Below are 15,634 nucleotides of genomic sequence, written 5' to 3'. Positions count from 1 at the left end.
TGGACAGGTTTTGTCACGTTACTATCGGTCGTCTGTTTCCCGAGAGGAACTTCAGCATGGAGTATAAAAGTGCACCGTCCATGGCACACGACCCTGCGAGCAGAAATAAACAAACAAAGGCTGATTACCAGATGACACGTACCCTAAGCTCGCATAAGCTGCCTGATTTGGTGCCGTACGGATATATGCATGCACCGGCAATAATATTCAGGTGCAAGAAGCTTCTTGGAAGGTTCCTGTCGAAATACAAGTACAGTAATACAGTTTTCTCTTCTGTTTGGCAGAGAAACAGATCGAGCCAAAGACTCATGCGATCCAGCGCCGCGTGCATGCAGTTGCATGTACGTACTGTACCACAGTTGTGTCGTTGTATCGATCGGTCAGACCAAATTAGTCGTGATCGGCAAAATTAGGCTGATCATGGAATAATCACGTAAGTACTGAAAGTCTGCATACCGGGAATCTTTTCCCAGCAGGATTAGGGCACATGATAGCTGCGTGGCTGCAGGAAGTGTCTGTCTCTGGTTGTGGGGTCGTAGCGGTTGCGTAGCATCGTACCGGCCAGCAACATTGTTCCATGGTTGGGCGACACACGTACGCCAGTGTGTCTGCTGGAGTATCATATAGATGGATCATGGATGCAAAATGAGTGCACGCCTATGCTAATTATTTTGATTAGTCAGCGTTTCAGCTGATCTTGTCGACAGTTAATTCCATCTTCTAAAAACAAGGAAAAAAACTCATATAAAGATGGATATAATGGAGTAGATGATGCGATGGGCTAGAGGTCAGTCGACGGAAAATTTGAAGACGTCCAGCTAAGCTGGTAGAGTAGATGATTACGCATGTACACTGGCATGCTGCTAGCTACACATGTGGTTGAGTTGAATTCGATCTGACACGGGCACGGACGTACGTATAGGCATGCATGCAGGATCGGTGTTGCTGGTTCAATGCATGCATGCAAGCATGCAATCATGAACGTATGAACCACGATGGATCAACCACGCACGCACGTAGCTTAACTTACCTTAGCTTTGTTTGCTTATGGGGTCAGCCACAGCCAGATCGATCACCCATTACCATTAATTCGACTGATGGATCCATCGCCGCACGGATGGATGCAACGAATTGAAATTAGCTCCCCCCCACCCATCAGCTCAATCATTCTTTGCCTTTCTTTGGCACCGGCTGTGAGGAAGACAATGCAACGATGTTCGTTGAATTTCCATGTCATGCATGGCCCCTCCAACGTACGAATGCATGCATGCGTATGTGCTAAGATGAGCTAGCGACGCACCGATCGCTAGTTTTAAAAAATAAAATTGAAAGGAGGATTACCTTCGGCCTCTGCATCAGTCGATGCATGCAGCCATATTATTAAAAAGCGTAACAAAGTTTTAAAATTCAAGGAAGCTTAAAATCCGAGAAAAAAAGAAAAAATGTTGATGCATCCTAGTTTAATTTTGTAGGTTGCCCATGCACGACCGTGCCTTACGATCGAGCCGAGGCACATGGATTTCACGTGAGCTAAGCTGCCGTCTCCCTACATTTTGGTTTGCCCTCGTTTAGACGCTGGGTCATGTCATGACGTGGTAGGCAGGCAGTAAACGTTTTTCATGCAAACAAAAATGTCGGGGTGAACCACGAAGACGCGTGTTGACCTCGTTAGGGATCTCGACAGAAACAAATGTCGGGGTCGGACGAGAGATTCCGTCAATTCGCTTAGTTAGGGCATCTCTAGCTGTTGGCCTTCTCAGGACGCATAAAAATCGTCCCCCGCGGGTGAGCCGGCGATATAATCGGCGCTGAAGCGGTTTTACGTCCAGTCGTCGCCCCCAGGCGTCGAAATTGGCCCGTTTTGCAGCCCAATTTCGGCGAATAAAGGGCCCATATGGGCGAGAATAGGCCCATATTCGGTGTGGTTTCGCCGTGTCTCGGCATTCAATTATCAACACAATTATTTCTTATCACATATTTCATCACAGAAAAATCAAATACTTCAACAAAATAGTACAACAACAAATAGTTCAATACAAATAATATAGTTCAACAAATAAAAACTCGTATTTCATCACACGGCGTCCCCCTTGAGCCTCCATAGGTGCTCAATCAGATCTTTCTACAGTTGATGATGCACCTGTGGGTCTCGGATCTCCTGACGCATACTGAGATAGGCTGTCCAAGTTGCCGGTAGATGGTGATCAATTTCGGCTAGAGGACCCTGCCTGTAGTATGGTTCAGTGTCAAACACTGGGTCTTCTTGCTCGCTCTCGATGATTATGTTGTGCAAGATGACACAGCAAGTCATAATCTCCCACATTTGATCTTTGGACCAGGTCTGAGCCGGGTACCGAACAACAGCAAATCGAGATTGGAGCACACCAAATGTCCGCTCGACATCCTTTCTGCAAGCCTCCTGAAGCTTCGCAAACCAGGCGTTTTGCCTCCTGCCACAGGGTTTGAGATCGTCTTCACAAATGTCGACCATCTCGGATAGATGCCGTCAGCTAGATAGTACCCCTTATTGTATTGGTGCCCATTGATCTCGAAGTTCACCGAAGGAGAATGACCCTCAACGAGCTTGGCAAAAACAGGAGAGCACTGCAGCACGTTGATGTCATTGTGAGTTCATGGCATACCAAAGAAGGAGTGCCAAATTCAGAGGTCCTGTGTGGCTACCGCCTCAAGCACCACACTGCAACTGCCTTTGACGCCTTTGTACATCCCCTGCCAACCAAATGGGCAATTCTTTCATTTCCAATGCATGCAGTCGATGCTTTCAAGCATTCCAGGAAATCCTCTTGCTGCATTCTGGGCTAGGATCCGAGCAGTGTCTTCCGCATTGGGTGTTCTCAAGTATTGTGGCCCAAACACTGCCACCACTGCCCGACAGAACTTGTAGAAACACTCTATGCTAGTGGACTCGGCCATGCGCCCATAGTCGTCGAGTGAATCACTGGGAGCTCCAGATGCAAGCATCCTCATCGCTGTCGTGCACTTCTGGATGGAGGTGAATCCAAGAGCGCCAGTGCAATCCATCTTGCATTTGAAGTAGTTGTCGAACTCCCGGATGGAATTCACAATCCTGAGAAAGAGCTTTCGGCTCATCCGATAACGGCGCCGAAATGTTCTCTCGCCATGAAATGGAGCATCGGCGAAGTAGTCGGAGTAGAACATGGAGTAGCCTTGGAAACGATGCCGGTTCTTTGCTTTCATCCGCCCCGGCGCCGAGCCACCTCGCCGCGGCTTTTCATTGCTCGCCAACAGCTGGGCGAGGGCGGCGAGCACCATGAGATGCTCTTCTTCCTGGACGTCGGCCGCGGCTTCCTCCTCCAGCAGCGCGGCGAGCTCTTCCTCCTCATCCGAGTCCATCGCCGAGGCAGGCAAAACGCCGAACACCTTGCGCTCGATGGGCGTGTACCCGCCGTTAAACCGCGCCTCCGCGGCCGGAAACGCCTAGCTGCTGTGGGAGGGGCTGCCGCGGCGAAGCGCTGCTATTTTCCGGCGGGGCATGGCTATCTAGCGGAGTAGGGCGGCGGCCGTCGCCGGGATATAGCTAGTGGTGGCCGAGGGCGCGGGGGGTGCGAGGCGAGTCGGGGGAAGAAAACCTTGACTTCTCCCCTGTCGGTGTGGGCCAGGCGTGCTTTTCCCTAGCGCCGGAGCCCCCAACTGCTCCCAGCGCGCCGGGTTCGGCCTGTGACCGCCGGGCGGAAAAAAGGTCCAAACCGGCGATTTTCAGCGTCCTGGGGCGTGACTGGGCCGTTTTTTCGGCGCCGGCGCTGAAAAAGTAGACTGAGGAGCCCTGTTGGGGACGCGGCTGGAGATGCCCTTAGCCCGTTAACATCCTTCCATCCACCCATCCCCGATGCAAAAGGATTAACTTCTCCTGAAAAACAAAACAAGATGCGGTGGATAATGAGATGAGCGCTGGGTCGCTGTCATACGCTCACCTCATCAGAATTTCTGGCCTCTGGCTTGGCTTAATTAGTGAGGAGCCCTTGTCTTGGCAAATTCAATCTTCTACAGACTACAGGTACTATATCCATCATGGAATGCCATCGTTGATCGAGACCGGCCATATAACTTGTAGTACATGATGCTCGCGGTGTACGTCCGAGCGGTCAATCGATAGCTAAGTATACAGCCGGATATAATCTCAGATTTAAGCACAGATAGGCCCAATAATTGGCCATTTGATCTTTGGCGGTCGAATGGCCATCTCATCATCCTTGTAAACCACACGCTGCAGACTCTCGATGCTGTTACCGAATCAAAGGATGATCGGAACAACACATACGAATCTCACAGGAAACGTATTCTCTATGCGAGTCGTCTCCCGAAGAACGAAGAATATTGGAAGCATATGAAGCTAGCTGCACATGTCACTAGGATATCGCAGCCCCCAAATGCGTACTGCACGCTGCGATTAGTCTACGACTAGACAATAAGAAGGGCTCCTAATCGTTGATTAATGCAGCAACAGCTGGACCCGTCGTTGGCCAAGCTGGAGCCTCTTGATCCCTCCCTACGTACACACGCCATTGTCAATACCAAACCATGCTACTATTACTATACTGCTACATGCAGTAGCTTAATAGTACTTTCAGTTGTCATTAGTGCTGGTGACTAATTATATCCAATAGAACAGTTCATGCAGAGGGCAGGCCAGTGGCTCATCCCAATCCACATCTCCTCCTCCAGCCTGCCTACTCGTCTGGGATTTCTTTGTATTCTTTTGTGTATTATTAAGGCAGACGGGTTAGAGGTGTACTTTTAACCCAATGGCACATAGATATATACTACTTCCTCTGTAAATTAATATAAGAGCGTTTAGATCACTACTTTAGTATTCTAAACGCTCTTATATTAGTTTACGGAGGGAGTAGTTCCGGTTCTTTGGGATGATGCATAGCATAGATCAGCATCAAGATCTTGGAACGGTGAATTGGAGATGAATGCTGAAGCTGCCTTTCCCAGCTGTCCTGTAGGTGATTGCTTGATCTAGATCGATCGATCTGTGCAAATAATTGTGTGCACTACATTAAACTAGTAGGTCATTGGGATATATTAGATCGACTCATGTTCATAAGCTAGCTCCAGAAAGTGGAAATTTGTCTAGTTCTGCTTTGGATTTCACTGGCCAAATCAAAGATAAAATACCCCCTCCGTTCCATTATGTAAGGGCGTTTTCGACACTAAACCAGTACAAAAATACGCTTTTATATTGCGTGATAGAGGGAATAACATTTAGGCTCCTAAACAAAACAAAAAAATGCTGGAAACTTTCAAATGTGCGGTGTTTGGCATCAAGGTGGATTATGAGAATTTAGCTTTTGAAATCAGGTTTTGCCTATTTTTTCGCCTTTGGCTAAGAAACTTCTACTAGATTCGGTGGTTGTTTTACCTCATCAGAGTTCAGGGACGGGACCTTCGATAGGACCCCCGCACCCACCCCCGCATCGCCAACCCTAGGAGACACGGGGGGTGACCACGCCGCCGGCCCTAGACTCCCTCCCCTCGCCTCATCCGTCCTGCCGCTGAGGGAGTTCTGGACTAAGGGGTCCTCGGGAGTCCGACCTGTTGGACATGGGCCGGACTGACGGGCTATGAAGATACAAGACCGAAGACTCTTACCCGTGTCCGGATAGGACTCTCCTTGGCGTGGATGGCAAGTTTGGCGTTCGGATATGAAGATTCATTTCTCTGTAACCGACTTTGTATAACCCTAGTCCCCTCCGGTGTCTATATAAACCGGAGGGTTTAGTCCGTAGAGGCAGAGACAATCATAATTGAAAGGATCGATATGGTTGAGTAGAGGGGGGGGGGGGGTGAATAGGCAACTAACAATTTTTAGCTTTTCTTTAACAATTTAAACTTTGCATCAAAGTAGGTTGTCTAGATATGCAACTAGGTGAGCAACATATATGATGCAACAAAGATAGGAACACAAGCAAGCAAAAGATATATCACAAATAAGCTTGCACAAGTAAAGGCACGAGATAACCAAGAGTGGAGCCGGTGTAGACAAGGATGTGTTACCGAAGTTCCTTCCCTTTGATGGGAAGTACGTCTCCGTTGGAGCGGTGTGGAGGCACAATGCTCCCCAAGAAGCCACTAGGGCCACCGTATTCTCCTCACGCCCTCACACAATGCGAGATGCCATGATTCCACTATTGGTGCCCTTGAAGGCGGCGACTGAACCTTTACAAACAAGGTTGGGGCAATCTTCACAACTCAATTGGAGGCTCCCAATGACACCACGAAGCTTCACTATAATGGACTATGGCTCCGCGGTGACCTCAACCGTTTAGGGTGCTCAAACACCCAAGAGTAACAAGATCCGCAAGGGATTAGTGGGGGAAATCAAATTTCTCTTGGTGAAAGTGTAGATCGGGGCCTTCTCAACCACAACCGAGCAAATCAACAAGTTTGATTGGCTAGGGAGTGAGATCGGACGAAAATGGAGCTTGGAGCAACAATGGAGCTTAGGGTTGGAAGAGGTGGTCAACTAGAGGAAGAAGACACCCCTTTTATACCTTAGGACGAATATCCAACCGTTATCCACCTACCAGCCCGCGACCAGCGGTACTACCGCCCAGACCAGCGGTACTACCGCAGGGCCACGCAGTACTTCCGCTTGCTGACAAGCGGTACTACCGCAAGGCCACACGGTACTACCGTGAGGACCCGCGGTACTACCGCAGCAGCAGCAGCAGCTAGGGTAGACCTGTAGCACAAGGGCTGAGGGCGGTACTGCCGTGGGCGCGGTACTACCGCTCCCCCTTGCGGTACTACCGCAAGGCAGGAAACCCCTAGCCTGGGAAGAGCGCGGATAAAGATACATCCGTGCCTACTTCCGCTGGTAAATGGAAGAAGCAAAAATCCGACACAGTACTACCGCAGAGGAGTGGTACTACTGCCTGGCAGCTGAGCCAGGCCGCGGAAAGTACTACCGCGCAAGGGATGCGGTACTACCGCAGTGGCGCGGATGTAAAAAATTACATCCGCCCCTACTACCGCGAAGGAGCGGTACTTGGCCTGGGGGCCACGGTACTGCGGCTCCAGAGGAGCGGTACTACCGTCAGGGCCGGTCCTGATATTTCAGGGGCCCAGGGCAAAATTGCAACTCGGGGCCCCTACTATAAAGATCATACTAATAATCTCATTTCTTTTTAGATTCATTCCTTTACCTAACTTATTATTGTCTATTATTTCAAAATAAAACGAGAATTGTAAATAGTGTATTCCTTTACTTAATTAGACAAATCGAATACCTGATAGAGGATAAACATCAAGATGAAAGGTTCAAAGTTTAAAAGCTCCATTTGCAACAATAAAAGATCATTTACCTACCCGACGGCTACGGGAGTCTGAGTGGCTTTATTATATAACCATGTTTGGATTGAAGTTATGTGTGTATAGCTGAGACCTTCTTCCAATTTTTAAGTTAAATTTGCAGTCATATGATTTGGAGAGAGAATGCAAAGAACGACAATCAAACACATAGCAGGTAACTTTTTCAATAGATAAGGCGATTGGTGTTGTGTCAACAAAGTCCAGATTGAAGTAAAAAATAGCGCAACGGGCACACGAAATTAAAATTTTGTACTGCATCATATGCGAGACCTTCTAAGATCTGACTGCTGCTGCACTATATGAACATGACCAACTAGAAAGAGGAGGTTAGGGATGACCTTATAAGTGGGGTGGCTTCGTCTTGCACATGAGAGGCATCTCACGAGCGGAGGATAACACAACGAGACAGGGGACCTGGAGGAAGACCAGCCGACCGCATGACGGAGAGCGATCTACATTGGCGTCGAGACTCGCGATTGGAGCCCTCGCGGGAATAGGATCGTCATGAAGCGGCGAACTCACGATGGGAAGAAGGAAAACAGGGATTTCTTCGTGCGTGTGCGTCTAGGTCGATGCCTCCTTATGATCTGGGCCATGGGCTCCTTGCGAACCCTGGAGGGGGCCCCTAGATTTCGGGGGCCCTGGGCGGCCGCCCTCCTGCCACCCTCCCAGGGTCGGCCCTGACTATCGTGGGCACTTGCGGTACTATCGCGGGTGCCTGCGGTACTACCGCTCAACAAGGAGCAGTACTACCGCAAGCCCAACAACAGCAGCCAGGACAAGGAAAAGAGGATCAACGGAGGATGCTCCAAAGTGCAGGGGAAAGGAGGGGACCAGGAGGAAAACGTGTACATGATGATTCCACCCAAACCTTTCCGACGCGGACCCCCTCTTAATAGTACGGCTTTCCTACGACTCAAATCCACCAAAAAGAAACGTAGAAAAAACGCCGTCTTCAACAGTCTTCGAGGGGCACCAAAACGTCTTGTGCCTAGCGATGAAACGTCTGGGAAACTCAAGGCACACGATTAGTCCGCAAAAGCATTGTCATCAATCACCAAAACACCTTAGGGATAAATATGCCCTTACAATCTCCCCCTTTTTGGTGGAATGTTGACAATACGGGATTTGCACAGAGGAAATAAGGTTAAGCAAATGTAACCCCTCCTCTCTAGAATATAGACGGGCTCCCCCTAGATGTGTGCTAACCTAGATGGGTGCTTTGGACTGCACGACACACATACTAAGATCAAAGCTCCCTCTATATTATAGAGACAAGGCATATCTTGCAAAAGTAAGGCTAACACTAGATAAGATAGCAAATACGAGCAAAACAAGTAGCACAAACATAAGCTCACTAGGATAGAATAGAGTGTATATGTCTTACACCATATGAAGGATAAGTCTCAAAGGCGCAAACTAAACCAAAGAAAATGAGGTCCAAACGACAAAGCAAACACCAAACACGACACGACTCGCAAGCACGCAAATCCCTACACTCTCTCCCCCTTTGGCATCGAGACGCCAAAAAGGCAGAGAGGACACCTACACACAAGGGGTGGCTCAGGCAGAGAAATCATCCCAATGCTCCTCGTGCTCCTCGTCAGACTCGGCGGCGGGGACGGTCTCCTCGATGTCCTCCTCAGAACTAGTCCACTTGAAACCTTGCTTTGCCATCCATGCAGCCTCTGGCGTGATGGCATCCTCAGAACCGCCAGAGACATCCTCTCCAAAGAGCCTCATGACCTTCTTGTCGCGGCGGCGACTCTCCTTGGATGCCACGTGAGTCCTGTACTGCCCCTTCGCTTGCATGCAGAAGAGAGTCTTCATCTTGTCCTTCAGCTTCTTGGCCCACGACGGCTCAGAGGAAGGTTGGGAAGACCTAGCAGCACGGTCCTCAGCAACATCCTCTGCACCGGCCTCCTCCTCACCAACAGCCCTCCCAGCAGCAGACGCCTCAGCACGAGTAGTAGTGTTGGCCCAGTTGGGCTTGACACGGAGACTGATGGACTCATGCCGAATCCAGTCTGGAGCAAGGAACTCATCACCAGGGTACATCTTCTCCCAAGTCGTGGAGATCAGCTGAAACATGTATGGTCCATAGATAGGTACCTTGCGGGTGTACACCGCAAACCGAAGCTCACAACACATGATGTGTGAGACATCAAGTGGCTGAGTCTGAGACGTACGTGCCTCCACGCACAGGAGCATCATGTCCACCAGATAGGAATGAACCTTGTCCTTGTCGCCAATGCGAGGGAACAAAGTGTTGCGGAAGATGCGATGCATGATATCCAGAAAAGAGTTCAACACACAAGTCGACTTGCCACTGGGAAGCACCTTCTCAACATAGTACGGCTGAAGCTTGTTCTTGTTAGCAGACTCAGAATTGGCGTGGGGGCGAACACCAACGGTGTTTTTCTTGTTCTTGATTACATCCAGATAAATGAGAGCCTGCTGCTTGGTCCAAAACAACTTAGTGCCTCTGAGGATAGCACGAGCATTCACATAGGGTTTGATCTTCCGGCGTTCGATGTACTCAGTGAGGGGAATCTCGTCCATGCCCTTAGTGGGTTCCTTTTGCTTGCTGGCAGTGGTCTTGACATTGCGCTTGGGGGCACTGGAGCCCTCTGGTGCTTCATCTTGAGGATTGCGCAGACGCTTGGAGCCAGTGTCACGACTGGGATTGGAACGGCGAGAGCCACCACCTAAGACACAAGAGAAAGCACACACAAAGAGCGAGAAGAATCAATGCAAAGACCACGGCAAAGCAAGGGAAACAAGTAGAAAGCATACGGGATAACTGCCACGAGGAAGATGGGACAACAACGGTAGTGCCGCCTGGTCGTGCGGTACTAAAATTTTAGTACCGCTCCTAGTTGCGGTAGTACCGTGTGAGGATACGGTAGTACCGTGGCTTGGAGCGGTAGTAAGACCTTAGTGCCACGGAGCGTGCAGTAGTACCGCACCGAACGGGCGGTAGTACCAGACAAGCGGTAGTACCGCACCAGAAGCACGGTAGTACCGCATCGCGTCAGATCCGAACCTACTTTTGAATTTGAGAAGACGCGCGAAACCACGGCGGAACTACGGTTGATCAAATCTACCACGGGACAATATATCAAGTATAATTTCTACGCAACACTACTCTCCTACAACCTTCTCTTGCAAAGACTTGGCCTAAAATCTCAAGAACACAAGCATCTCCCCAAAAACCTAGAGACAAGAGAACCAACAAGAAAGAGAGGGATTTCGGGAAAAACCTTGGTCCATGGCAAGAGGAAGTGGTGGGGAATGATCCCACCGGTCGGAATCCAAGGAGACCAGCCGGAGACGGAGATCCGGCGAGGGACTTCGGCCCTGTTCTTGAGCGACACAGAGAGAGAGAGAGAGAGACGAAGTGGGGAAAACTGACGAATGGGTATGGGGGAGTTAGAACCCCCTGTTCCCGTCCTTATCCCCATGCGACCCCGACAGTGCGGTAGTACCGCGTATCATCGCGGTAGTACCGCTTGGGCGGAAGAACCGCACCAAAGCGGTAGTACCACTCTCCCAGGCGGTAGTACCGCGCTGGGCCGGTAGTACCGTACTTTCCACGCACGGTAGTACCGTGGCAGGCCGCAGTAGTACCGTGAGCTCAAGAAGAAGTCATTTCCAAACACAACAAAAGATAGATCTTCACAAGGAAACTTCAAACGAACAAGACACCTCACAACAAACTCAAACACGAAGGGAAGAAGGGGCAAAGCGACAACAAGAGACGACCACGAGCCACAACCTCTCCAAAGAGAGGGCGGTGGCCGGAGCCACCTATGTTTGAGTCAATTGGTATGGTACCGCGAAGAATTATCCTTGGGACCATGACCAAAACTCGTCTTTGAAGCACAAGTACCATCAAAAATGGCTAATATGAAAGATTTGATCAATTTATGCATAATGGGGGGAGGGAGAGTTCATTGAGAGAACATCACTCCCCCTATGTCCATGCCTACATCTAAATAAGATAACAAGTTGAGTATGGTGGGGTGTGCAAGGGTTCAAGCAACATTGCTCGAATCAATGATATTTAGCTCATGCCTTAACTCGCGAAATCTTGCTTCATCCAACAGCTTCGTGAAAATATTTGCAAGGTTATCATGAGTGTTGACATAGTTGAGCTCGATCTCCCCTCGCCTAATGTGATCCTGGATGAAGTGATACTGAATCTCAATATGCTTCGTCTTGAAGTGTTGCATCGGGTTGAGAGAAATCTTGATGGCACTTTCATTGTCACACCAAAGAGGCACTTTGTCACAAATGACACCGTAATCCTTTAAAGTTTGCCTCATCCATAAGAGTTGTGCACAACAACTACCGGCCGCTACATACTCGGCTTCGGTGGACGAGAGAGACACACAACTTTGCTTTTTGGAAGACCAACTTACCAAAGAACAACCAAGGAATTGGCACCCTCCGGAAGTGGACTTCCTATCCACTTTGTCTCCCGCCCGATCGGAATCCGAATACCCTACAAGCTTGAAGTTTGCTCCTCTTGGGTACCATAAGCCAAAGTTTGGGGTATGAGCCAAATATCGAAAGATTCGCTTGACCGCCACATAGTGACTTTTCTTAGGTGCAGCTTGAAACCGTGCACAAATTCCCACACTCAACATGATATCCAGTCTAGATGCACAAAGGTAAAGCAAGGATCGAATCATGGAGCGATATACCTTTTGATGCACCGCTTTACCATTGGGATCTATATCAAGTTGGCACTTGGTGGGCATTGGAGTGGAAGCCGGCTTGATATCACTTAGCTTGAATCTCTTGAGCATGTCTTGAGTGTATTTGGCTTGGTTGATGAAGGTTCCTTCTCTTCTTTGCTTCACTTTGAACCCTAGAAAGAACTTTAACTCTCCCATGGAAGACATCTTGAACTTAGAGGTCATGAGAGCGGCGAATTCCTCATTGAAAGCTTTGTTAGGGGAACCAAAGATACTGTCATCAACATATAGTTGGCATACAAACAACTCCCCTTTGACCTTCTTAGTAAAAAGAGTGGGGTCGATTAGCCCAACTTCAAACCCACGATCTTGTAGCAACTCGGTAAGGTGGTCATACCACGCACGTGGGGCTTGTTTAAGCCCATAGAGTGCCTTATCGAGTTGATACACATGATCGGGAAAGTAGGGATCCTCGAACCCGGGGGGTTGCTTGACATAGACCAACTCATTAATAGGACCATTAAGAAAAGCACTCTTCACATCCATTTGTTGCAACTTAAAGTTATGATGAGAAGCATAAGAAATAAACAAGCGAATGGATTCAAGGCGAGCAACGGGAGGAAAGGTTTCACCGTAGTCGATACCCTCGACTTGGGAGTAGCCTTGTGTCACCAATCTTGCCTTGTTGCGAATGATGGTCCCATGAGCATCTTGCTTGTTCTTAAATATCCACTTGGTTCCAATGACATTGTGGTTCCCCGTAGGCCTTGGCACCAATCTCCACACCTTGTTGTACTCGGAGTTTTTGAGTTCTTCATGCATGGCATTAAGCCAATCCGGATCTTTGAGTGCTTCATATACCTTTTGGGGTTCAACACAAGAGACAAACACGTGATGTTCACAATAGTTTGCCAATTGTCTACGAGTTCTTACCCCCTTTTGAATGCTTCCAAGTACATTCTTCATGAGATGACCCTTGGTGGAGAGCTTGGAAGCAATCTTGGCGGCCCGCCGCTCCAATTCCTCCTCGGTGGTGAGTTGAGGAGCGGTCACTTGATCATCTTGAGCGACGTCTTGAGCTTGTTCTTGATCTTGAACTTGCTCGGAGAAGAGAACTTGACCTTGGGCATCACTTGGTGTGTCAACACCGACTTGAGCATAATCTTGCCCTTGGTCTTGTTCACGAGGATGAGGGCCTTCACTTTGTTCTTCGAAAGCGTGTGGGCCTTGGGTTGGTGATGGCTCCACTTGAGTGGAGCATTGTCCTTCTCCTTCGGCCACAAGGGGTTCCTCAATGGGTAGGATAAAACCAACACCCATTCTTCTTATGGCTTGAGGAGGAATTTCATCATCTACATCACATGTGCCACTTTGCTCCACTTGGGAGCCGTTATTCTCATCAAACTCGACGTTACATGTCTCCTCAATAAGTCCCGTGGATTTATTGAGGACACGGTAAGCATGAGAGTTTGTAGCATAACCAAAAAATATGCCCTCATAAGCTCTAGCCTCAAATTTAGACAACCGAACATCTTTCTTGAGAATGAAACACTTACACCCGAAAGTACTTAAGGTTGGGCTTGTTACCGGTGAGTATCTCATATGGAGTCTTGTTCAAGCCCTTGCGGAGGTAGAGCCGATTGGATGCATGACACGCGGTGTTGATGGCTTCGGCCCAAAATTTGTATGGAGACTTGAACTCCGCCATCATGGTCCTTGCCACATCCATCAACGTCCTTCTTCCTCTCCGCAACACCATTTTGTTAAGGGGTGTAAGGTGCGGAATATTGATGCATGATCCCCTCATCACTGAGAAACTCATCCAAGGTGTAGTTCTTGAACTCGGTGCCATTTTCACTTCTTATTGTCAAGATCTTTGCATTGTGTTGACGTTGTGCTTCATTTGCAAAGTCAATGATGGTTTGTTGGGTCTCGCTCTTCCTCTTGAAGAAATACATCCAAGTATATCTTGAGTAGTCATCCACAATCACCAAGCAATACTTCCTACCCCCAAGACTATCAAAGGATGGAGGCCCAAAGAGATCCAAGTGAAGGAGCTCCAAAGGCCTCTTTGAGTAAATGATAGTCGTGGGAGGGTGAGCCTTCTCATGAAGCTTTCCTTCGATACAAGCACTGCAGGCACGATCTTTAGCAAAACTAACATTTGTTAGTCCACGGACATGGTCCCCCTTGAGAAGACTTTGCAAAGATCTCATATTGACATGGGCTAAACGGCGATGCCAAAGCCATCCCACGTCAACTTTAGCCATTAGGCACGTCGCGGTCTTAGTGGGTCGCTCTGAAAAGTTAATCACATATAGACCGTTCTCGACATGCCCAACAAAGGCTACTTTAAGAGTCTTGCTCCACAAGAGGGCCACGGTATCAATATCAAAGAAAGTGGCAAAGCCCATGATTGCAAGTTGACGAACGGAAAGTAAATTGTATGCAAGGGACTCAACAAGCATGACCTTCTCGATCGCGAGATCATGAGAGATGACAACCTTGCCAAGTCCCAATACCTTAGAAGATGAGGCATCACCCCACTCGACATTGGTGGGAATAGATGGAATCTTATGCACGTCCACCACCAAGTCCTTGCTTCCGGTCATATGATTTGTAGCTCCACCATCGAGCAACCATGACCCCCCACCGGAAGCAAACACCTATGTGACGCCCCCGATTCAATCGTACACTAATCATACACGCAAACATGTACGATCAAGATCAGGGACTCACGGGAAGATATCACAACACAACTCTACAAATAAAATAAGTCATACAAGCATCATATTACAAGCCATGGGCCTCGAGGGCTCGAATACAAGAGCTCGATCATAGACGAATCAGCGGGAACAACAATATCTGAGTACAGACATAAGCTAAACAAGTTTGCCTTAAGAAGGCTAGCATAAACTGGGATACAAATCGAAAGAGGCGCGGGCCTCCTGCCTGGGATCCTCCTAAACTACTCCTGGTCATCATCAGCGGGCTGCACGTAGTAGTAGGCACCTCCCAAGTAGTAGTAGTCGTCGTCGACGGTGGCGTCTGGCTCCTAGGCTCCATCGTCTGGTCGCAGCAAACGGGTATAGAAAGGGGGAAAAGAGGGAGCAAAGCAACCGTGAGTACTCATCCAAAGTACTCGCAAGCAAGGAGCTACACTACATATGTATGCATTGGTATCAAAAGGAATAAGGCTATCATATGTGGACTGAACTGCAGAATGCCGGAATAAGAGGGGGATAGCTAGTCCTGTCGAAGACTACGCTACTGGCCACCTCCATCTTGCAGCAGAAGAAGAGAGTAGATGGTAAGTTCAGCAAGTAACATCGTGTAGCATAATCCTAACCGATGATCCTCCCCTGGTCGCCCTGTGAGAGAGAGATCACCGGTTGTATCTGGCACTTGGAAGGGTGTGTTTTATTAAGTATCCGGTTCTAGTTGTCATAAGGTCAAGGTACAACTTCGGGTCGTCCTTTTACCGAGGGACACGGCTATTCGAATAGATCAACTTCCCTACAGGGGTGCACCACATTTCCCAACACGCTCGATCCCCTTTGTCCGAACACACT

The sequence above is a fragment of the Triticum urartu genome, chromosome 2A (genome assembly GCF_056163025.1).
Source record: "Triticum urartu cultivar PI428250 chromosome 2A, HENAU_Tu73, whole genome shotgun sequence".
NCBI lineage: Eukaryota > Viridiplantae > Streptophyta > Magnoliopsida > Poales > Poaceae > Triticum > Triticum urartu.
The sequence above is the reverse complement of the archived record's forward strand: the minus strand, read 5'-3'. Positions refer to the sequence as shown.